This window comes from Carcharodon carcharias, chromosome 8 (assembly GCF_017639515.1).
Source record: "Carcharodon carcharias isolate sCarCar2 chromosome 8, sCarCar2.pri, whole genome shotgun sequence".
NCBI lineage: Eukaryota > Metazoa > Chordata > Chondrichthyes > Lamniformes > Lamnidae > Carcharodon > Carcharodon carcharias.
Window position 1 is genome coordinate 26,939,954 of NC_054474.1, and position 25,606 is coordinate 26,965,559.

Sequence of the window (25,606 nt, forward strand, 5' to 3'; positions counted from 1 at the left end):
TTCATGGGCAAAGAGAAGCAGGGGAAACAAGCGGCAGCTGAATGGATGTCTTAGTGACAAGGAAGTCCCCAAATTCCTTGTTGATGATGTGGGTGGACTGGGCAGGAAAGAGAGGTTTAAGGAGTCATTGAGCTTTATCTTGACTCTTCAGAGTGACCCTGGAATAAGACGGTTTTGCCAGAACAAACTGTGTATTCATCTTTGATTCCAAAGTAATTAAAGTCAGGGCAGGACAGAAGTCACAATGTTCCATAAAGTGTTTTCCCAGCTAATTTTCAATCCTTTTGTCATAACTATATATTTTTTTCCAAGTTTGTTCTTTCCTGCTATTAAGAACACATTAAGTTCTGCTGGAGTGCAGTTCTGAAAATGTTACGTATTAGAGGCTACTCTTTGATTGTTGATATGTTTCTGGGTTTCCCGCTCAATCTTCCACTTGGGTTTCATCACCTGACCCCATATGAAGACTTTGCATTTGTTATGTTTCAGAGTCTGTCTTTATCTGCTCGATATCTCACTAAATGATAGTGAGACTCAGGGACTGCATCGAAAGCCTTTGACATTTTATACTGGTTTGCAGGGTGTGCTGAATCCACAGTATAATTCTCATCGTTTTTTAATATAAAAAAGGGAAGTAAAGCTCACCGCCACAAAACAGTGCATTTGCACTCATTTAGATGCCTATTTAAAAAGCAGTTGCAAATTTCTTTGATGGTGAAACATTGTCATTGAGTTAAATTAGATCAGATGCTATGCTGGACCGAATGCTACGCTGGGCTCAGTCAACCACAAATAAACCTCCAATCAGAGGCTTCTGACCACAGAGCTGTCAGTCAAAGGAAAAATAGACACTCATTGACTCTGACACTTCTCATAGGCCTGCCACGCAGCTGTCAATCAAAATCATCACACACCCCCCATGTGTCTTGGTTTGTTTAATCTGTGTGAGATGCCTTGACTGACACCTTTCAAGATCCTATGAAGACATGTCAGAATAAAAGACATTAGCACTCTGCATTTTTTATAACCATTTAAATAGTCATATTAAAAGATGCATAGGATACTAGCCCTCACCTTGAGTTGTTGCTGCCTTAATCCATTCACCATTGGATTCCTATCAGTGACTCCAGTGATTCAACATTAGCATATTAATCTTTGCTTAACAGAAACCAGACTGCAAATGGACATTAATTGACTTTTAGCCTCCCAGATGGAAATGTGACCTCCTGTACTTTGCAGATAGAACCACCAGAAACCCAAATTAACCCCTTGTCTGCTGTACCCTTCAGTTGAGAATCCAAAAAAAAGTAACAAAGCCAAAAACACTTCATTTTTGTCACACATTCTGGAAGTTTGACCATGATTAGTGAATGTCAGTAATGTAGTCAAACAGGGACCATAGCTCAAATCCTACTATATCCTCACCTGGCGTTGACACCCACCCATTCTTGTAAGGGCCATTAGATATTGATCTAGTTTGGGATCCTTAATTTACTACTTTTTTCTTATCTCTGCTGCCTATTGCACTGAGCCTAATTGTAATATGTTTCCAAGATGAGCTTAGGCAAGGACAATTAACTTAGCATGGATTGATAATTGAACTTCAGATCTTTGCAGTTTGAAAAATGAATGTGTACTTAGCCATCAAAACAATTTCATCCAGTTAATTTTTAAAGAAGCAAATGGATATAGTGTTAACTGCAATCAGAGTTGCTTCCGCACCGAACTACAAATCTAGAAATGCACATTTGAAGTTTCTGGTGTTTGCATGCACAAGGCACTCTGCCTTCCCATGGACATATTCAAACAGTTTAGGTGCAGATTGGTAGATCCAGTTTGAGCTTGTGATGTTGAAAGTTGAATAGCTAGAGCTGCACAGTTTACCAATGCAATATTCTGATAGACGTTTTGAGCTTACCCATCCAAGAAAATCTTACTTATGATGGATCAGCCTGCAGGTTTATCTGGAGCTGAGTGGGAAGAACCCCTTGCAGATTGATTTAGTAGACGTACAGTACTCCAGGACATTGTTGATGATTGACTAATTCGTCATCCACAGTATCTGAGAGTTTTGCAGACCTGCCTGGCTCAGGCTTCAGACTGCTGAGCTTTACCACAAATAGTTGATTTATTTCTAAACTTCCAGGGCCAGACATGTCACCTTGAAAACACCTTGGCCTCAAATTGACCCTGCAGAACTCCTCTAATTCCCCCTTTCACTTTTTCTCCCTTCTCCAGGAAAATAGTCACTGTAAGTAGACATTAGATCACTGCACTCTGTGGGTTTCAGTTCTTGCTAGATCAACAGCAGGTAGTAGGAATTCCTTATAAGTAGTGAGCAATAGTATCACTTTAAAAAAAAACCTGGATAGTTGAGCATTATCCTCATGACTACAGCAAAGACACAGTATTCCAGAAATGGTGCTTCCACTAGTTGGAAGTACAGTTTCCACAGCAGCTCCTCACACCTCTGTAACCCAATCATGGTAGGCACTGAGCCTTTAATATATGCCTGTCCATGCCCCTGCCTGACCTTCAGGTAAATTCTTTCAACAGCTGCCATCCCAGTTTCAGAATTTCCTTACCAGTTCTGGAACAAAATGCGCCTTAGGGTGAGGGCAGGGTAGCTTTCTTGGTCTTCTACTTGTCCAAATCCAGCAATGGGTACCAGGCCTTCTTGTTTCCAATTCCTTAGTGCAGCCAAATTCTTTAATAAATCTCTGTTTTAGTACATCCTGAACTTAATATGCCTGTAGGGAGGGGCAAGAGAATTTTAATATAAAATGTTCAGAGGAAACTGGGAAAATGTCAGGAAAATGCCTTTCTTAATTGAGTGTTTTGTTAACTACAGCCACTGAGTTTGCTTAAACTAGGGTCAGGTTTGCTATCTACCTGCTTCAACTGCAAGCAGCAGCTGTTACTAATGGCATGTACACTATCCCAGCGTCATTGCTGTCATTGCCAATATGTCCTCCAGCTGAAAGCATCTGCTTCTTATTGTTGAGCCATGTTTAAAAAAAAAATGACTGGTTGGATTATATTAGTTGTAGAAACCAGAAGTGTCTTTTTCTATCCTTTTCATTACTGCAGACCAACATTTCCTTGACATTTAACCATATGCTCGCAATTTATATGCATCAGAAGTGAATTCTAACTAATTAGAAGTGGAGTTTTTCCACGTGCTAAAGCAATCAATGGGGGCTGAAATCCTTGGAGTGTTAGGCTGAAGCTGATATCTCCTTCCCATCCAGCTTATGCCCAAGCATCTCTGATCCCTCAAGGTCGGCTCTATTTTCTTAACAATTTGATGTGCAAAGTCTCATTTTCAAAGTGGCTTGTCTCGAATCACGCCCACATGATAAAGCTGCTTGGCTAATGTCAGAAGTTCTCAAGCATAGGAAAATGTTTGAAGAATTTACTCTCAGTACTTTTGTGTGCTATCATCAAATCATGTGAAATAGTGGAGGAGCAGAAGTGTCACCTTATGTTACACACACTGGCCTGAATTTTCGGGTCAGTGGGCGGGAGCAATCGGGGGCCCAGGATTGGCCGGGAATCACTCTGCCGACTGCGATTTCACACTGGCTGGCCAATTAACGGGAAGCGCGCGCCAAGAAGCTGCGCGCTGCCGGGGTGGGGGCAGGATGAGGGCGGGCACTGACGTCAACGCCCCCTGAGAAAAAGCTCCTTGAAGGCAGAGTGCTGCCTCAGGGAGCTGAGGACCTGAAAAAACAAAAATAAAGGTTTCAGAATCTGAAGGAAAGTATCTATACAGCATAATAAATCACCTATAAAATTTAGCGACTGAAAATGCCGCCCACAGAAATTTTTTTATGTTTTATTTAGTCACGGAAACCTCATCCCGCCAGTGGATGAGGTTTCATGAATAATGTAAAGGTTGTCTGGCCGTTTCGCTTGCCTGCCAACCGTAAGGTTGGATGGAAAACACAAAATCGGAGGCAATTGCTCCGTTAATGGGCTTAATTGCCCTCTTAATTATTGGCGGGCAAGCTTCCAACTTTTGTGCATGCCCACCGACTGAAATATTGCATGAGCGCGGGATGACCCCCGGACACTCACCCAATGTCATCTCGTGCGATTTCAATCCAGATCGAGTCGAGTGCGCGCCCATCCGCCAAGCTAAAAATTCTGCCAACTATTCCTGTTTAATGACTGTTTAATCTTCCAGGGAAAAATGCTTAACTCGTGATTTGTTCATTACTATATCTGGAATCATCTTTTTCAGTGTTAATGATTGATCCCATACATGAATCATGAAGATGAATTGCTTTCCACACCCCTCCACTTTAACTGGAGATACCTATGGAGTTCAGCTTAGCATAGATCCATCATAAAAGAACAACAGTTACATATTTCACTCAGAAGATTCCCCAGATTCTACAAAACCATAATTGCTTTTCTTTAAACCCACAACTTTTTACCTTTTTTTTCCATTCCCCACTTCTGTGGATTTGCATTGCCAACCTAAGCAGGAGATGACAGAAACATACAACCTACAGGACTCTGCTATAACCACAGTTTTGGTCAACTCACTGTGGCACCTGTGAGGGAATGAAGAATTGTTTTTCCTTCAGATGACTTAACTGAGATGGATGACATTGATTACAAAGGAAGCATTTGAATCTGGGATCTTTCAGTCAAGCATCCAATCCTTTCAAGTGAGGTGAGTTCTTTTCTTTTTTTTAATTCATTTACCGGGATATGGGCATTTCTGGCTAGGCCAGCATTTATTGCCCATCTCTGATTGCCCTTGAGAAGGTGGTAGTGAGCTCCCTTCTTGAGCTACTGCAGTCCCTGTGGTGTAGGTACACCCACAGTGCTATTAGGGAGGGAGTTCCAGGATTTTGACCCAGCGGCAGTGAAGGAACAGCGATATATTTCCAAGTCGGGATGGTTATTGGCTTGGAGGGGAAGTTCCAAGTGCTCTTGTCTTTCTAGATGGTAGTGGCCATGGGTTTGGAAGGTGCTACGTAAGGAACCTTAGTGAGTTTCTGCATTATATCTTGTAGATGGCACACACTGCTGCCACTGTCCGTCACTGGTGGAGGGAGTGAATGTTTGTGGAAGAGGTGCCAACCAAGCTGGCTGCTTTGTCGTGGATGGTGTCAAGTTTCTTGAGTGTTGTTGGAGCTGCATTCATTCAGGAAGTGAAGAGTATTCCTCACTTGTGTCTTGCAGATTGTGGTCAGGCTTTGGGGAATCAAAATGTAAATTACTCACCTCAGCATTCCTACACACTGACCTGCTCTTGTAGCCACAATATTTATATGGCTAGGCCAGTTCAGTTTCTGGTCAATGGTCACCCTCAAGATATTGATAGTGGGGGATTCAGTAAATATCAAGAGGCAATGGTTAGATTCTCTCTTGTTAGAGATGGTCGTTGCCTGGCACTTGGGTGGCATAAATGTTACTTGCCGTTTGTCAGCCCAAGCCTGCATATTGTCCAGATCTTGCTGCATTTGAACATGGACTGAAAAGTGGAGAGTGGCTACTGAAGAGAATCACAGGAGTTTGCTGATGAACTTTTAACAAAAGAATAAAACGTTTATTAAACAGGAAAAAGATTAACTATATTACTCCTTCACCCACAACCATACTTTTACAGACATGTACAGATTCATGATAACACAAGTTCCAAAATCTATCTTACACTCTAATGTTCACAGTTAGTATACAGTCCATGTAAACCAGCAGGTGACCTGTGGTCAGACACACCACACTCTAAGGCCAAGTGACAGATGCCACCCAAAGCAAATGCTATGGATCTCTCATCAACTCCCCAAGATGCTATGAGTCAACTGGTCTCATGGAAACTCTGTTTTTCACACGTTTCCAATCTCCACTGTCAAAGAACCCACCCTGGTTCTTTCTCTTGGGCTTGAATTTTCCAGGCAGTGGGTGGGCTGGGTGGGAGCAGGCAGGGACGTAGTGGCGGAACTGATTGCTGCCCATGATCAACTCTACGCCGTCATTTTACATGGGCGGGCCAATTAAAGCCCGCCCAGTGTAATATATGAGCCGTAGCGCTCAGCGCTACCTGTGCGGGTCGGGGGAGGAGGGAGAGTCAGGACCAGCTCTCTTTTGTACGTGCGCGCGAAGGAGCGCTTCAAACTCCTTGAGGCATGGATCTGCCTCAGGGAGATTGAATCGATGTTCAAATAATTAAATAAATGGTTAAAAAATTTATTTAAACATGTCCCCTCATGTGACTGTGTTACATGAAATGGGACATGTTTTTATATTTAGGAATTTAAAAAAATTTATTTAATAAAAGCTTTAGGAAACCTCATCCTGCCCGTGGATGAGGTTTCCTAAAAAACGCGAAGCCCGCTTGGCCTTTTTGCCTGCCCACCAACCTTAAGGTTGGATGGGCAGTGTTACCAAGGACACCAATTACTTTCTTAATTGCCGTAATAGGCCATTTACATATCATTAGGTGCACAGCCAACTCAGGTGCATGCCTGCCGAACGAAATATCGCAGTACTACGCAATGACATCATTGCGCGTCATTTTATCTGTCGGCATGTCGAGCCCAGCCCCACACACTGACTGAAAAATCCTGCCCTCGGATGTCTTCAACAAGGATCCACCTCTAGGGTTTCAGTTCCTCCTTCTGATATTCCTCTCCCTTGGATCGCCACTTGCATTCAAGCTTCGTCTTCCTCTCAGCCATACCAACAGAACACCACTGCTCCAAAGGCCCATAGTAAGGAGTCACCACCCTTTGGCTGTCCCCTCAGATCTTCTGGCTTCTCGCAAGTCTACTTTGCTCCAAGTCTGCTCCCTGCAGCTCTGCCTTTTAACTTGGAGCCTTCTCCTCCACTCCTCTTCACTTATCAGGGCCATTTTCAGATTCATGTTCTTTTCCTTTGACTTGAACGTTTTCTTGAGACACCCCTTTCTGTCCCACTCCCTGGTTTTGGGACTTTTCCTCTTTGTTCTGAGACCTTTCTGTCTTCATTCTGAGGCAAACCCATGCCAAATGAATTAAAAATGCTTTCTGTTTCTCCCGGTCTCTCTGGGTCTCTCTTTTTGGACCCCATGTTGTAAAGCAACAGCACAGCTTTTTTCTACCTTGTGTTTGTTTTAACCTTCCCTAAACTACTAACCCCCTTGGTAACACAGCTCTTCACTTCAAGAGTCATAAAATTCTTCATTTAAAAATGCAGGTAGACAAACAGAGCCTCTGACTTGCAGGCTCCATCTTACAGAGAAAAACTCCAAATTAACCCAGACCCAGGTCTCACCTTTTTAACACACAAAATAAAAATAATAAATTAAACTTAAAGCTATAGCTTATTCTGAACACCCACAAATACAAATATAAATTATTAAAACTCTCTATGGTTCCTAACAGTTATATCCAAATTATTGTGGTTCATTGGGGACAAAATGAATGTACCCACTAAATCTTAAACCCCACTTAGCAACCCTATTACTAAACTTGGGTTAATCAGATAGTAGCAAAGTGAGAACTGATTGGCAGAGTTATGGGGGGAAAATTTAAGGTGTGTAACTAATTTGGACTGCTCTTTCAAAGAGCTGGCTTAGGCACAAAGCGATTCTATGATAGCAATAAGGAAATGGCAGAAATTGACAATCAGGAATTGTATTCCAAGTTACTGTTCACTAACAAAATTTACCACAAGGCCAACTAATTGATTGTTGAAATAATTTCATCACGCGCTTCTTTATTAATTCTTGTTGTGTGGTCATCACTGACAGGATTGGCGGTTATTGAGAATCCTTACTTGCTCTTGAGAAAGTGGACTGCCTTCTTGAACTGCTGCAGTCTATGTGATAAAGGTGATCCCAGAATACAATTAGTTCTGGAGTTCCAGGACTTTGACCCCGCAAACATGAAAGAATGATGATCTATGTTGCAAATCGGGACAGTCAGTGACTTGCGAGGGGATCTTAGAGCTCATGATATTTGCATGAACCTGCTGCCCTCACCCCTCTAAAGGCTGAAATTGCTGGGTTTTAGGGGTGAAGAAACCTTTGTGAGTTTCTGCCATGAATTCTGTAGTTAGTACACATTATAGCTATGGGTACGGATGATTTAGCCAGTGGATGAGTGTTTTTCTTTCACTTAAAATGATTTTCCTATTCCTCCCTTCTGTATCTTTTTTCTTCTATCTTAAAACAAGATAAGTTTTTCTCTTTATGTGCCTAACTTGAATTCATCCTTCTCCATTGTTCATCGATCCTTCAATCTCAACAGTTAAGCGTCTAGCCCCATCATTCAGCATGGCCCTAGATGCCCTGTTAACCTTGAACTTCCAGCAGTTTGTGATGCAAAATGTTTTTGAGCTGAAGGCAAGGCTGAGGTTAGAAATAGCAGATCGGGTAGACCACAATTCAGTGTCATTGTTTTAGTGAGCAGGTAAATTTATGGAACTGGCTCCCTAAGCAGACAATGGAAACAGGTGGTGTTGATTTATTCAAAAGCAAATTAAATAGGCTTCTTTCAGAAAATAATATTTTGCGATGCAGTGTAAAATAATTTCAGGCATGACATATGGTGATTGTAGCATGCTTTGGAGGAACTGCTGACTTTGGACCGATGGTTCCCAAAGCTCTTCATGACTGTAGGTTTTCCTCACCTTTTGTGTATATCGGTTGTCAACTAATTTATAGAGATTGATTGCCATAATTAGTGAACAACACCATTATTATATTATGTGACTACTAGGATGGTAGAAGGCAAACTAGGTGGACTTTGGCCTTTTTTGTCTAGAAAAGCCAGTGTTCCTATAAGTGTATGGTCACAAATATTGCTCAAAATAACATTTACTCACAAAACAAATGTGAACAATCCAATAATTCTGAAAAATCATGAAATTTACTTGTATAGATGATTACTTTTAAAGGTTAAAGGTGTATAGAAGAAGTTGCTTGCACAAAGATTTGTCTTTCTATTTCAAACCTGGGGGTCGAGCTGAAAATTTTACCCAGTTCCGTGTCCTGAGAATTGTAACTGCTGTTGATCAATTGGCCCGAATGTGAGTTGGGAAAGAGAGGAGAGGAATTTAACAACTGGGCAACTTAGGATGATAGATTTTGTGGAGCCCTCCTGAATTTAATGGCAGGACCTGACTTAAATTTTTTTCCAATCGGCTTCCTGCCTCCAACCAGCTGGATCGGGGTTTTGGCTGTCAAGTTGGTGGGCATTTGGGGAACAGAGTGGAGGCAGGTCAAATGTGGGGTAAGATTGGAGGAAATTGGACATTGGAGGTGCAGAGGTGACTTGGACATCAGAGGTTGGTGTGGAGTTGGACACTGACAGCTGAAGGTGTAGATTTGAATTTTGGAATTTGGTGGGGTGTTGGCGATTGGAGAGTGGGGGTGGAGTTGGGTATCGGAGGTCAGGGAATGGGGAGTTGGACATGAGAGATAATGTTGCGGGGAGGTGGGGAGTAGCCATGCTGGAGAGTTTAAATTTAAAGGCCAGTTAAATTAACTTTAAAAAGGTGAACTGACATCTCAGAAGGACACAAATTGCTACAATAAGGACCCACCCACCTGTAATAAGTAAGGCCCTGAACACAGCAAGCAGGTCACTTATAGGCATCTAAATACACCAGTATTCAACACAGAAATAGATGCATTGGAACAAATGGAATTGCAAATGATTTAACAACCCACCCATTGTTTTAAGGAAAATGTGTTATGGCAATTGTTATTCTTGTGAAGTCACAATACCTAGATTACACCAGACAAGCCACACACCATGATAACCAGATAGAAAAGGACAGGAAATTTCCATTCCTGTAAAGAAACTTGAGATGGGTTGCACAACTGTATCATGCAAGGAGTATTTACATCCTGCTTTTGTGACACTGCCTACTGTGGATATATTGAAACAAAGCAGAAAGAAGTTTACAAATAGACATTTAAAAACACAAGAATGTTAATTTTTGTCGGTGCTTGATATAGTTTAAGTCCATTCTTATCAATATCATCACCAGTGTATCACTTGCAATGGCTTCAGTTCCCACTCCTGTACTGTTATACTGTTACCTCTGTTGTCCCCTAGAGATCTATCCTGGCCCCCTCCTAGTTCTCAACAACATGCAGCCATTTTGAGATATTGGGCCGTAACATTCGAGCTCCATGGCGTCGTATCTGGGGGTAACCCCAAAGATGCGCTGGGGAACATCCCCCACCATCACCCCTCACTCCATCGCCCAGAAGTTCCCAGAAGTGCAAACTTCCTGTGCAGAAGTCCCCTGCAGTGGCAGCCACCAAACACCTGAAAATTGCGATTTAAATCACAAACCTCGGATTGTTCCAACTGTGTTATATCAGAAAATGTTACAAGAATTAAAACCACTTCTAGTTTCTGGGTAAGTATTGTATGGACCCATACTGACACCAAAACCCCAACTCAACAGGAGTCCCCTGACCTCTCCTCTATTCTCCCAGCTTTCCCCCATGGTTTTCCCTCCTCCATGGGCCCCTCTTCCAATGTCCCACTCCCCTCCTCACCAACAAGCGGACCCTGTCTCTCCCTCTCAAGGCCCGACCCGACTGCCCCTGCCACCACCACCCCCTCCATCCCCTGCCCCACTAGGCCCTACCCGACCCGACTGGACATGCCCGCCAAGGCCCAGCCTGACCCGAATTGACACTCCCTCCCCCTCAAGGCCTGACCCAACCAGAGCCCCTCCTCCCCCAACCCAAAGGCCCAACATGACCCCTGCCAAGGCCTGACCCAACCCCCCTGCCAACAGGCTGTGACAAAACCAGTCTGTTCGCAATCTGAGGTAACTAATACTCTGACCTACAGAAAAGTTAACCCCATGCCTCATTTATCTACAGTATAGCATGGTTTCCATAGGATAATAGCCTTAATAACAGTCCCAGTCACTCCTAGCTTCCAATGGGTTCGCTTGTCCTTGTTTTGCTAAGTTGTAATGTCCTGTGACCATTGAAGGCCTTTTCCCTCATTCTACCAAGAATTCCTGAGCTCTAGCAGTAAAGACCACTCTGGTAATTCCTTCTCCCAGACTTGCCATGGCAATTCTTCCTGTGACTGTAAATCACTGCATGTTTCTTCTCTTCAACCAGTGGACAAGGTTTCCCCAGCATTTTGCCTGATAGCCAACAGAGGAAACAGCCTTTTCGATTTGTAAACCACAGCAACTGCTGTTGTCTGTCTTTTGTAGTCTCTCTCTCGCTGGCTCTCTCTCGCTGGCTCTCTCTCGCTGGCTCTCTCTCGCTGGCTCTCTCTCGCTGGCTCTCTCTCTCGCTCGCACTCTCTCTCTCGCTCGCACTCTCTCTCTCGCTCGCACTCTCTCTCTCGCTCGCACTCTCTCTCGCTCGCACTCTCTCTCGCTCGCACTCTCTCTCTCTCGCTCACACTCTCTCTCTCTCGCTCGCACTCTCTCTCTCTCTCGCTCGCACTCTCTCTCTCTCTCGCTCGCACTCTCTCTCTCTCTCGCTCGCACTCTCTCTCTCTCTCGCTCGCACTCTCTCTCTCTCTCGCTCGCACTCTCTCTCTCTCTCGCTCGCACTCTCTCTCTCTCTCGCTCGCACTCTCTCTCTCTCTCGCTCGCACTCTCTCTCTCTCTCGCTCGCACTCTCTCTCTCTCTCGCTCGCACTCTCTCTCTCTCTCGCTCGCACTCTCTCTCTCTCTCGCTCGCACTCTCTCTCTCTCTCGCTCGCACTCTCTCTCTCTCTCGCTCGCACTCTCTCTCTCTCTCGCTCGCACTCTCTCTCTCTCTCGCTCGCACTCTCTCTCTCTCTCGCTCGCACTCTCTCTCTCTCTCGCTCGCACTCTCTCTCTCTCTCGCTCGCACTCTCTCTCTCTCTCGCTCGCACTCTCTCTCTCGCTCGCACTCTCTCTCTCGCTCGCACTCTCTCTCTCTCGCTCGCACTCTCTCTCTCTCTCGCTCGCACTCTCTCTCTCTCTCGCTCGCACTCTCTCTCTCTCTCGCTCGCACTCTCTCTCTCTCTCGCTCGCACTCTCTCGCTCGCACTCTCTCTCTCTCTCGCTCGCACTCTCTCTCTCTCGCTCGCACTCTCTCTCTCTCTCTCGCTCGCACTCTCTCTCTCTCGCTCGCACTCTCTCTCTCTCTCTCGCTCGCACTCTCTCTCGCTCGCACTCTCTCTCGCTCGCACTCTCTCTCGCTCGCACTCTCTCTCGCTCGCACTCTCTCTCGCTCGCACTCTCTCTCGCTCGCACTCTCTCTCGCTCGCACTCTCTCTCGCTCGCACTCTCTCTCGCTCGCACTTTCTCTCGCTCGCACTCTCTCTCGCTCGCACTCTCTCTCTCTCTCTCGCTCGCACTCTCTCTCTCTCGCTCGCACTCTCTCTCTCTCGCTCGCACTCTCTCTCGCTCGCACTCTCTCTCTCTCGCTCGCACTCTCTCTCGCTCGCACTCTCTCTCTCTCGCTCGCACTCTCACTCTCGCTCGCACTCTCTCTCTCGCTCGCTCTCTCTCTCTCTCGCTCGCACTCTCTCTCTCTCTCTCTCGCTCGCACTCTCTCTCTCTCGCTCGCACTCTCTCGCTCGCACTCTCTCCCTCTCTCTCTCGCTCGCACTCTCTCTCTCTCTCTCGCTCGCACTCTCTCTCTCTCTCTCTCTCGCTCGCACTCTCTCTCTCTCGCTCGCACTCTCTCTCTCTCTCTCGCTCGCACTCTCTCTCTCTCTCTCTCGCTCGCACTCTCTCTCTCTCTCTCTCGCTCGCACTCTCTCTCTCACTCTCTCTCGCTCGCACTCTCTCTCTCACTCTCTCTCGCTCGCACTCTCTCTCTCACTCTCTCTCGCTCGCACTCTCTCTCTCACACTCTCTCGCTCGCACTCTCTCTCTCACACTCTCTCGCTCGCACTCTCTCTCTCACTCTCTCTCGCTCGCACTCTCTCTCTCACTCTCTCTCGCTCGCACTCTCTCTCTCACTCTCTCTCGCTCGCACTCTCTCTCTCACTCTCTCTCGCTCGCACTCTCTCTCACTCTCTCTCGCTCGCACTCTCTCTCACTCTCTCTCGCTCGCACTCTCTCTCTCTCTCGCTCGCACTCTCTCTCTCGCTCCATCTCTTTCTCTCCCATTCTCATATGAATGTAAGAACAAGGAGCAGAGTAGGCCAATTGGCCCTTAATAAGATCATGGCTGATCTGATAGTAATCTCAAATCTGCATCTTGCCTACCCCAGATAATCTACCGCCCCCTTGCTTAGCAAGAATCTATTCACCTCTGCCTTAAATATATTCAAAGGTTGCTTCCACTGCCTTTTCAGGAAGAGTTCCAAAGACCCACGACCCTCTGAGAAAAATTTTGCTTCATCTCTGCTTTAAATGGGCGACCCCTTATTTTTAAACAGCAACCCCTAGTTCTAGATTTTCCCACAAGAGGAAACATCCTCTCTATCTCCACCCTGTCAAGACCCCTCAGGATCTTATTTTTTCAATCAAGTCGCCTCCTACTCTTCTAAACTCCAGTTGGTACAAGCCTAGTCTGTCTAACCTTTCCTCATAAGACAACCCACCTATTCCAGTTACTAGTCTGGTAAAACTTCTCTGAACTGCTTCAATGTATTTACATCTTTATTTAAATAATGCGACCAGTACTGTACACAGTACTCCAAATGTGGTCTCACCAATGCTCTGTATAACTGAAGCACAACTTCCCTACTTTAGTATTTAATTACTTTTGCAATAAAGGATAACATTCTATCAGCTTTCCTAATTACTTGCTGTACCTGCATACTAGCCTTTTGCGATTCATGCAAAAAGACACCCACATCCCTCTGCATTTTAGAGCTCTGCAATTTATCACCATTTAGATAATATGCTTCTCTTTCATTCTTCCTGCAAAATGGACAATTTCACATTTTCTGACATTTTACTCCATTTGCCAGGTCTTTGCCAGCAATTTGCCAGCAATTAACCTATCTATATCTTTTTGTAGCCTCCTTTTGTCTTCGTCAAAACTTACTTTCCTACCTATCTCTGTGTCATCAGCAAATGTGGCAGCCATCCCATTCATCCCTTCATCCAAGTCATTGATATAAGTTGTAAACAGTTTAGACCACAACACTGACTCCTGTGGCAAGCCACTCATTACATCTTGCCAACTCTCTGCTTCCTGTCAGCCAGCCAATCTTCTATCCATGCCAATATGTTACCCCCTATACCATGAGCTTTTATTTTATGCATTAACCTTTGATGTGGCACCTTATCAAATGCGGTCTCTCTCTCTCTCCCTTCCTCCCACATCTCTCCCTCTCTTTCTGTTCAAATTCTCTGACACAGAAAGCCTGCAATAATAACAATAGTTTCTGCCTTTGTTTTCAGGTGTTAAACCTGGCACATGCATTTTAATAGTACATGACTTGGATCACTAGTCCCCATGCTAGCCAAGCTCCACAGGCTTGTTGTCAGGCAGAGTCATAGCAGATCAGATGACTTTCTTTATTACTCAATATTACCTTGAATTATTTAGACAGTCCAAAGCATGATCATCTCACAAGGCACGGCGTTACAAATACAAGGTTATATAAAGTTATATAAAGTCCCGTTTACATATCACCCCTCTCATTTTGCTGGCTGACTTACATTGCCTCCTGGTCAAGCGAAGTCTTAATTTTAAAATTCTCATCTGTAGAATAAACATTTAACTCCCAAACTACTCTAACAGTAGCTACTGAACATTTGTGTAAGGAGCAATGCAATAATGATGTCAGGCAGAAGAGGAAATCTGAGAAATGAGCAATGTCTCTGTCCTTGTGCTTTGTAATCCTGGACACAGTTAAGTATGTAAATAAAGGTTACTTTGAAAAAAAAGATTTTTTGGCTCCAGAAAGATATCTTGCTAAGAGTAAGACACCCAGCATCTTCTAAGACCCCCTCCAACAATAACAGATGATGGCAGCGGTGACTAAGTCCACAGAAAAGCAGTGCAAAATGAAGGGAAACAGCCTGAGGAGAAGCCCAGCAGCAGAGAGCAGTGGGTGAAGGACTTCAAGGCCAACCTCGTAATTGGACCAGAGAGGGAAAACAAAAGGACAGCCCAGTAACTAACACAAAGCGGTGTAGGAACTGGAAACCTTGACCTAGGGGGAACAATGACTTCTACCCTACCTTTCCCAAAATAGTTCCAGAACATAGAGGACCCCAGACAGGCCAAGCAATGGCAAAACTGGAAATGCTTCCAGTCTCACGAATGGACTAGGTTAGTACCTTGCTAAATGCTGTGCCGTTGGTAGCATCACAGACAACGTGCTGGTCAGGCAGGGGTGAATGAGGAGATAGCCCCCCCCAGCGAGAATGTCATCAGAGCCTTTGACTTTTGTTTTAGCCTTCATTGAAATATCTTCTTTCGGTAAAATTCAACCATCAAAATCAAAGATCGGGTGAAGAAATCGATTCATTATAAACAATCTCTATCATTTGGCTGACAATTGAGTTTGGAATGTTAAAAGATGATTTAGTAAGAGACAAAACAGTTGGCAGTGTTTTGGAAGAAACCGTGTCAGACTACCTAGAGATGATTAGATGCAGAGCAAAGCAGTACAACTGACTAGGCAGGTCAAAGTGCAAAAGCAAAGTGAGTATTGTAAGGGGTGAGCAAGAAATCCCATTGGAAAAGCTGTTTGAAGCCATTCAGTTTATTGGGTGCAATAAACAGGGGGAGACGGTGGTTTGGTGCTAATGTCACTGGACTAGTAATTCAGAGGCCCAGGCTAATACTCTGGGGGCATGGTATTATGACACAGCAGTTGATAAGGGCTGAAGTGTTTAAATCCCAGATGGAAACTTGAACAACTGTCATACCTATATTTGCAATTGGTTTGTTTGAGATGCAGCTCTGAATTCAGGAATAAGACCACCGAGCCTCAAGAGGTTTTTTAATATAAAACTAAATTAAATATTTGTTAACTTAATAAATTTAAACACATACACATGTTCACAAAATGCTAGCATAATAACTTCTAAACAAATCCCCAAATTAATCATTCCCATGGTGAGAAATTACCCCCTCCTGGGGGGGTTGGGGGAGGGGGGGGTGCGGTGAGGGTCGGGGGTTGTGCGGTAGCGAACCTCAGTGGCGGGTTGAGGTTTCATGAAGTGTTTTAAAACCTAATAAAAATTTTAGCATTACTTATTTGACATGTCCCAGCTCATGTGACAGTGTCACATGAGGGGACATGTTTCAAAAGTTTTTTTCCCCCTTTATTTAAATTAACACATGTCAAACTAATCTCCCTGAGGCACCCCCATGCCTCAGGGAGATCTCTGCGGTCTTTCATGCGCATGCGCCAAAGAGTGCAGGGAATGACTCAGGGAGCGCTCTGTGCTGCCGGGTGAGCGTCACGCTGGGCAGGCCTTAATTGGCCCACCCACATAAAATGACAGCACGTTCCAAATCGGGGGCACCCCCCCCACCCCCCACAGCCCCTGCACAACCCCCCACCAACAAGGGGGAAAATGTTTCCAATAGACTTTAAACAGACACCAGGCAAAACACATTTGACATTACAAATTCAAAATGAGGTTTCTTTCAATTTGTTTTCTTAACAGACACAGCTGTAGGGCTTATAGGCTGGTTAGATCTTAAACACTTCTGACTCACACACACAAATTCCTTTCTGTTTACACCTAGCTTCTCTGTTGAATGTAAATTTTCCATTGTGTTACTAGGTCTTTTAATTTTACTTCTCCTAACATTGAACCCTTGAATTCCACCAATTTAATGGTAAGCTGAAAATAAATAAACACATTGCTTGGCGTCTTCTAGCTAGGTGCAAGATTTTACCCATTCTTTTGAATGGCTTATTTAAAAATGCAAATTGCACTTTACCTTTTACTCTTTACATTTATCTAATTAACATCTCAAATTATTATACATCAAAGCACCCAGACTAGCTAGCTTTAATCCAATTAAGAGAAAAACAAAAACAGAATTACCTGGAAAAACTCAGCAGGTCTGGCAGCATCGGCGGAGAAGAAAAGAGTTGACGTTTCGAGTCCTCATGACCCTTCGACAGAACTTGAGTTCGAGTCCAAGAAAGAGTTGAAATATAAGCGGGTTTAAGGTGTGTGTGTGGGGGGGGGGGGGCGGAGAGAGAGAGAGAGAGAGAGAGAGAGAGAGATAAGTGGAGTAGGGGTGTGGTTGTAGGGACAAACAAGCAGTGATAGAAGCAGATCATCAAAAGATGTCAACAACAATAGAACAAAAGAACACATAGGTGTTAAAGTTAAAGTTGGTGATATTATCTAAACGAATGTGCTAATTAAGAATGGATGGCAGGGCACTCAAGGTATAGCTCTAGTGGGGGTGGGGAGAGCATAAAAGATTTTTTTAAAATTTTTTAAAAATAATGGAAATAGGTGGGAAAAGGAAAATCTACATAATTTATTGGAAAGATAAAAGGAAGGGGGAAACAGAAAAGGGGTGGGGATGGGGGAGGGAGCTCACAACCTAAAGTTGTTGAATTCAATATTCAATCCGGAAGGCTGTAAAGTGCCAAGTCGGAAGATGAGGTGTTGTTCCTCCAGTTTGCGTTGGGCTTCACTGGAACAATGCAGCAAGCCAAGGACAGACATGTGGGCAAGAGAGCAGGGTGGAGTGTTAAAATGGCAAGCGACAGGGAGGTCTGGGTCATTCTTACGGACAGACCGCAGGTATTCTGCAAAGCGGTCACCCAGTTTACGTTTGGTCTCTCCAATGTAGAGGAGACCAAATTGGGAGCAACGAATGCAGTAGACTAAGTTGGGGGAAATGCAAGTGAAATGCTGCTTCACTTGAAAGGAGTGTTTGGGTCCTTGGACGGTGAGGAGAGAGGAAGTGAAGGGGCAGGTGTTGCATCTTTTGCGTGGGCATGGGGTGGTGCCATAGGAGGGGGTTGAGGAGTAGGGGGTGATGGAGGAGTGGACCAGAGTGTCCCGGAGGGAGCGATCCCTACGGAATGCCGATAGGGGGGTGAAGGGAAGATGTGTTTGGTGGTGGCATCATGCTGAAGTTGGCGGAAATGGCGGAGGATGATCCTTTGAATGCGGAGGCTGGTGGGGTGATAAGTGAGGACAAGGGGAACCCTATCATGTTTCTGGCAGGGAGGAGAAGGCGTGAGGGCGGATGCGCGGGAGATGGGCCGGACACGGTTGAGGGCCCTGTCAACAACCGTGGGTGGAAAACCTTGGTTAAGAAAGAAGGAGGACATGTCAGAGGAACTGTTTTTGAAGGTAGCATCATCGGAACAGATGCGACAGAGGCGAAGGAACTGAGAGAATGGGATGGAGTCCTTACAGGAAGCGGGGTGTGAGGAGCTGTAGTCGAGATAGCTGTGGGAGTCGGTGGGTTTGTAATGGATATTGGTGGACAGTCTATCACCAGAGATTGAGACAGAGAGGTCAAGGAAGGGAAGGGAAGTGTCAGAGATGGACCACGTGAAAATGATGGAGGGGTGGAGATTGGAAGCAAAATTAATAAATTTTTCCAAGTCCCGATGAGAGCATGAAGCGGCACCAAAGTAATCATCGATGTACCGGAGAAAGAGTTGTGGGAGGGAGCCGGAGTAGGACTGGAACAAGGAATGTTCCACATACCCCATAAAGAGACAGGCATAGCTTTCTCCGGTACATCGATGATTACTTCGGTGCCGCTTCATGCTCTCGTCGGGACTTGGAAAAATTTATTAATTTTGCTTCCAATCTCCACTCCTCCTTCATTTTCACGTGGTCCATCTCTGACACTTCCCTTCCCTTCCTTGACCTCTCTGTCTCAATCTCTGGTGATAGACTGTCCACCAATATCCATTACAAACCCACCGACTCCCACAGCTATCTCGACTACAGCTCCTCACACCCCGCTTCCTGTAAGGACTCCATCCCATTCTCTCAGTTCCTTCGCCTCCGTCGCATCTGTTCCGATGATGCTACCTTCAAAAACAGTTCCTCTGACATGTCCTCCTTCTTCCTTAACCGAGGTTTTCCACCCACGGTCGTTGACAGGGCCCTCAACCGTGTCCGGCCCATCTCCCGCGCATCCGCCCTAACGCCTTCTCCTCCCTCCCAGAAACATGATAGGGTCCCCCTTGTCCTCACTTATCACCCCACCAGCCTCCGCATTCAAAGGATCATCCTCCGCCATTTCCGCCAACTCCAGCATGATGCCACCACCAAACACATCTTCCCTTCACCCCCCTTATCGGCATTCCGTAGGGATTGCTCCTTCCGGGACACCCTGGTCCACTCCTCCATCACCCCCTACTCCTCAACCCCCTCCTATGGCACCACCCCATGCCCACGCAAAAGATGCAACACCTGCCCCTTCACTTCCTCTCTCCTCACCGTCCAAGGACCCAAACACTCCTTTCAAGTGAAGCAGCATTTCACTTGTGTTTCCCCCAACTTAGTCTACTGCATTCGTTGCTCCCAATGTGGTCTCCTCTACATTGGAGAGACCAAACGTAAACTGGGCGACCGCTTTGCAGAACACCTGCGGTCTGTCCGCAAGAATGACCCAGACCTCCCTGTCGCTTGCCATTTTAACACTCCACCCTGCTCTCTTGCCCACATGTCTGTCCTTGGCTTGCTGCATTGTTCCAGTGAAGCCCAACGCAAACTGGAGGAACAACACCTCATCTTCCGACTTGGCACTTTACAGCCTTCCGGACTGAATATTGAATTCAACAACTTTAGGTTGTGAGCTCCCTCCCCCATCCCCACCCCTTTTCTGTTTCCCCCTTCCTTTTTTTTCTAATAAATTATATAGATTTTCCTTTTCCCACCTATTCCCATTATTTTAAAAAAAATTTTAAAAAAATCTTTTATGCTCTCCCCACCCCCACTAGAGCTATACCTTGAGTGCCCTGCCATCCATTCTTAATTAGCACATTCATTTAGATAATATCACCAACTTTAACTTTAACACCTATGTGTTCTTTTGTTCTATTGTTGTTGACATCTTTTGATGATCTGCTTCTATCACTGCTTGTTTGTCCTACAACCACACTCCCACTCCACTTCTCTCTCTCTCTCTCTCCGCCCCCCACACACACACCTTAAACCAGCTTATATTTAAACTCTTTCTTGGACTCGAACTCAAGTTCTGTCGAAGGGTCATGAGGACTCGAAACGTCAACTCTTTTCTTCTCCGCCGATGCTGCCAGACCTGCTGAGTTTTTCCAGGTAATTCTGTTTTTGTTTTTCTTTTGGATTTCCAGCATCCGCAGTTTTTTTGTTTTAATCCAATTAATCCACACACACGCACACAGACATCATAGACACAGACATAGACACAGACCCTACTACAATTCTAATTTAAAAATAATTTCCAATAACATTATAGGCATTAATCTCTTCATTACTTGTGGGGATGGAGTTTTCTTATGGCGGGCAGGCTGTTCAGGAGCAGGCGCGGGCGGGCGCAGAGCCGATCGCCAACCTCAATCGGCTGCGCGCCTCCATTTTATGTGGGTGGGCCAATTAAGGCCCGCCCAGCATAACACGCAGATGGTAGCACTACCTGGGCAGGCGGTGGGAGAAGGGAGAGTCAGGGCATGTGCTCGGAGCTGCCTCAGGGAGATTAAGTAGAAAATAAAACTTTTTCATAGATAATCTTAAAAAATTATTTAAACATGTCCCCTCATGTGACAGTGCCACATGAGCTGGGACATGTGTGTGAAGTGTGGAAAATCTGTTTAACTATTTTATAAAACCTTCAGGAATCCTCAACCCGCCCATGGATAAGGTTTTCTGAAAAACGCGAAAGCTACTTGGGCTCTTCGCTTGCCCGCCAACCTTAAGGTTGGATAGGCAGCGTTGTTAACAAGCTAAATTACTTTTTTAATGGCCTTAACAGGCAGCTGACAGTTTGGCAGGCGCACAGCTGCCTCTGGCACGTGCCCACCGAATGAAATATTTAAATGATGCGCAATGATGTCGGGTTGCACACTCGATGTCATTGCACGTCATTTTAATCATTGGTATGTTGGACCAGCCCCCGCACACCGACGGCAATATTCTGCCCATGGGTTCAAATCCCACGATGGCACGTAAAATCTGGAATGGAAAGCTAATCTTGGTAATGGTGACCATGAATTGGTTGTTGTAAAAAATCCATGTGCGGGTTTGGTGAGGGCTGGAGAGATTTTTCTTTTTGTTTTATTATTACCTTTTATTTATTTAAACACAGTGATGGGGCACAGAGACAGGCCTTGTGCCCAGCTCGTCTCCACGCCTGGCAGCCTGCGCATTTGTTCCGGGGCTCCTCGTTGCAGCCCTGTTTCAGCCAGCCCACCACCCCATTCCTCATCTGCTACACTCACCCCTACCCAACTGAAAATCCGACTTGTGGCAGACATTTTACAAATCTCCCAATTCACCAAACCTGACCAGGGCATGAAAATCTGGACCAAAGACTTGGGAGTAGATATGGAGTAAAAGGTTAACTTTAACACCACTCTCACAATTGCTACTAAGCATGTACGTAAGGAACGATGTAATAATGATCAGACAAAATGGAATGAAGAGAATATGAGATGAGCAGTGACTGTCCTAGCGCTTTGTAATCCTGAACATAGTTAAATATGTAAATAAGTTACTTTGTAAAAGGATCTTTTACTTTGTAAAAGTTGCCTCCATGCAGATCTTCCAAGACAACTCAGATATTGCGGATCATCCTTGTTTTTTAATCCCTCGTCACTCCCTATCTCTTTAATCTCCTCCAGTCCCATAATCCACTGCGATCTCTGTGCTCTTCTATTTTTGGCGTCTTGAACATCCCAGATTTTAATTTCTCCACCATCAGTGGGTGTGGTTTCAGTAGGATCTGAGCTCTGGAATTCCATCCCTACACCTCTCCAGCACTCACTTTCATCCTTGAAGACATTCCTTAAAATCTACATCTTTGATCAAGCTTTAGGCCATCTGAGCTAATATATCCTTAAGTGATTCAGTCTCATATTTTGTTTTATAATGCTTTTGTGAAGCCCATTTCAACAAGTTAAAGGTGCTGCATAAATATTGTTAAATAAAAAATGGGAGCTAAAGGCATTGTTTAGGATGAAGTTTTGCTGACATTTCTAAGATACTGGTATTTGTAGTGAGATTGGGGTGGGATGTTTCTGGTTTAACATGCCTCGTAGCCACACGTTGATGGAGACACGACGGTCTGAAAATTCTCTCTTGGTAAGTTCAAAGCAAAGACAGATACGTTACCATAAAGTAAACAACTGGTAAAGGGAAGAAAGCTCTTATAATCTAAATAAATGCGAGTAAAGCTTTGGGAAAGGAGGAGGAATAAAATTGCTTGCATTTGAAGCAAGTTCCATGAAGTGGTAAACATTGCAATATCAATGATCCCTATATTCCTCAGTAGCAGTCTGATATGTAACATTTTTAAGTTGTCAGTCAGGTGAAGTGTTGTTTAGCAAACTTGCTGTGTTACAGTGATGAGCAAACCACTGTCAAGTTTAAAATACTGTAAAACTATGATAAACATCAAGGAGTGCTCCAGGTCTTAGTCTACTATTAGTAACGCTACAGGAAATCTAATTGAGGTTCTCTAGAAAAGGACTAAACAGGGAAGGCTTTGGTCTATTAGGCAAATCAACTATGCAAATCAACAGTTTGGTCCATCAACATTTTTTGCAGTGCTAGTGAATTGGGAGGGCTTTGATGTGTTCAGATTCTATACAATAGAAATGGTTTAATCTATTCTGCTTCTCTGCTTGGAAATGAATATATACATTTCCTTTTGAGTTCACTTACACAAGAAATCAAATGTAGTAGCATTGCAATGTTTGCTGTTTCTTTGTGACCTTTACCTTCTGTGCAAGCTGCTCATTATGTGATTGATGACTGACCTGTACATAATTGCTGGTTGTACCTGAATTTACATATCTTTATTTACAGACAGAAATACAAACAAGTGTTGTCACAATCATAGTATAATGAAACACACACTGATTTATCTTTTGCTTCAGTTTATATAATCAAGTCTTTTGCAAAGGCAGCATATGATAAAATTGTGTAACTAACTTTGTAATTAATACTCTCTAATATTCTTTATTTTGCCAATAATTGATCTTTATGGATAAAGCAGAAAGGCGACTATATTTAATCCAAAGGAATATGTGCCAGATCAAATATTTATGGAGATATTTGGTGACACAATAATGTACAAACATTGACGAGGGTTTACAGAATATGTTATCCCATCAGCAAACAAGCGAGCTTTACCCAAACACATTCTATTAATTGAGCTAGTGCTGGAGTAGAATGAAAACCTGTACGATACTGAGCTCCAAAGTAATAAAACAGATTAAATAAAACAAGTTAAAACAAGAATCGCGAGCAGAGGCCAAATGAAACTAAAGGAGGACATAAATGGCCAGGTAATAAATAGTTAAAAACAAAGTGAGAAGAGCTGATATTAAAAGTGAGTTAAACTATATGTACAGTAATACTCATAGTGCCCATACTGAAACAGGGAACTTGGAAGAAATATTACATTGTGAGATATCAGATATAGTTAGGGATACTGAACATGGCTGCTATAAAATCACAGCTGTGAATTAAATATTGCAGGGGACATATTTCGAAAAGATAGAGAGGGAAAGGGAGAGGTAAGTAGCTGTAGTTATTAGAAACGACCTCAGAACAGTTGGAAAAAAGTGATATAGCCATTAATTAGGCAAAAATCAAATCCCTTGAGATAAAAGATGATAAAGGATCAATCACACTCTTGGGGTAATCTACAGACCACCGAATAAAGAAAGGGGGCGAGTGGAGACAAGATGCAAACTAATTAGGAAAAATAAATAAACTTAGAGTAATAATCATAAAGAATTTTAACTACCCCAAAACTAATTAGGCATAAGAAGTAGTTAATAGGAATAAGGTAAAGTACAGGACTTCTTTCTAAACCAATATACAAGAAGTTCAACAAGAGAAGATTTGCTACTGGACCTGGTAATAAGAAGTGAATCACAGCAATAAGAAACGGAAAGGCAGGGGAGCATCTAAGCAATAGTGACCATAAAATCATAAAATTTTAGAAAATAATTGCAAAAGGTGTAAGCATGACAAAATCCTGGGTGATGAATTGAAAAATTAGGTAAATTTGCAAGCCAAGACATGGAGCAGCAATGGGAAGCATTTAAAATGATGTTCTACAGAGTTCATAAAAAAATATTCCTTTTAAAAAATAAATGAACTAAAATGAACATGGTTGAATAAAGACACAAAAGAAATAAAGAGAATAAGGAAAGATGCTTCTTAATAAGATACAGAAAAAGCAAGTCAAGCACTAGGGCCCTTTTCTGGGGAATAGAATTGAAACGTAGAAAAGTTAAGTGAAACTTATATCAAACCTTGGTTAGATCATGCTTGAAAAACTGTAAACAATTCTGGTCACCATTATATATAAAATGATATAAAGGTGCTGAGTGAGCAGAAAAAAGATTTAAAAGGATGATACCAGAAATACAAAGTAATAGCTGCTAGGAAAAGAAAAAAAAGGCGTGCCTCTTTTCTCTTTAAAACAAAGTCTGAGGAGTGACCTAATAGAGGACTTTAAAATTATGAAAGACTTTGATAGAGTGGCTACATAGTGAATGTCTTTACTTGTGGGGAAGAGTAAAACTAGAGGTTATCAATATAAGTCATTCATCAAAAAATTAAGCCAAGAATTCAGAATAAAAAAATAAACCAAAGAGTGATGATAATGCAGAATTTGCTATCATAGAGTTGTTGAAGCAAATAGTATAGATGCATTTAGGGGAAGGCTAAGTAAGCACATGAGGGAGGGAGGAAAAGAGGATTATACTGAGAGTTCCCCTCCAAGCCACACACCATCCTGGGTGATGACAGAAGGATGCTTTAGTGACTGGAAGCCAGTGTCCAGTGGCGTACCATGGGGATCTGTGCTCGGTCCCCTATTATTTGTCATTTATATAAACGACATAGATGACTATGTGCAGGATAGGATTAGTAAGTTTGCGGATGACACAAAGATTGGCTGGGTGGTTAACAGTGAGGTTGAGTATCTTGGGCTACAGGAAGATATAGACGGGATGGTCAAATGGGCAAATGGAATTTAACCCTGATACACTTTGGAAGTAGTAATTTGACAAGGAAGTATTCAATGAACAGCATGGTACTAGGAAGTTCTGAGGAACAAAGGGATTTTGGCATATGTGTCCATAGATCTCTGAAGGTGGAGGGCATGTTAGTGGGGTGGTGAAAAAGGCACATAGGACACTTGCCTTTATCAATCGAGGCATAGATTTCAAAAGTAGGGAGGTCTTGTTGGATTTGTAGAGAACCTTGGTGAGGCCACAGCTGGAGTATTGTCTGAAGTTCTGGTTGCCACATTATAGGAAGGATGTGATAGCACTGCAGGGGGTGCAGAGGAGATTCACCAGGATGTTGCCTGGGATGAAACATTTAAGTTATGAAGAGAGGTTGGATAGTCTTGGGTTGTTTTCGTTGGAGCAGAGGAGACTAAGGGGCGACCTGATCGAGGTGTAGAAGATTATGAGGGGCATGGACAGGGTGGATAGGGAGCAGCTGTTCCCCTTAGTTAAAGAGTCAGTCACAAGGGGGCATAAATTTAAGGTGAGGGGCAGGAGGT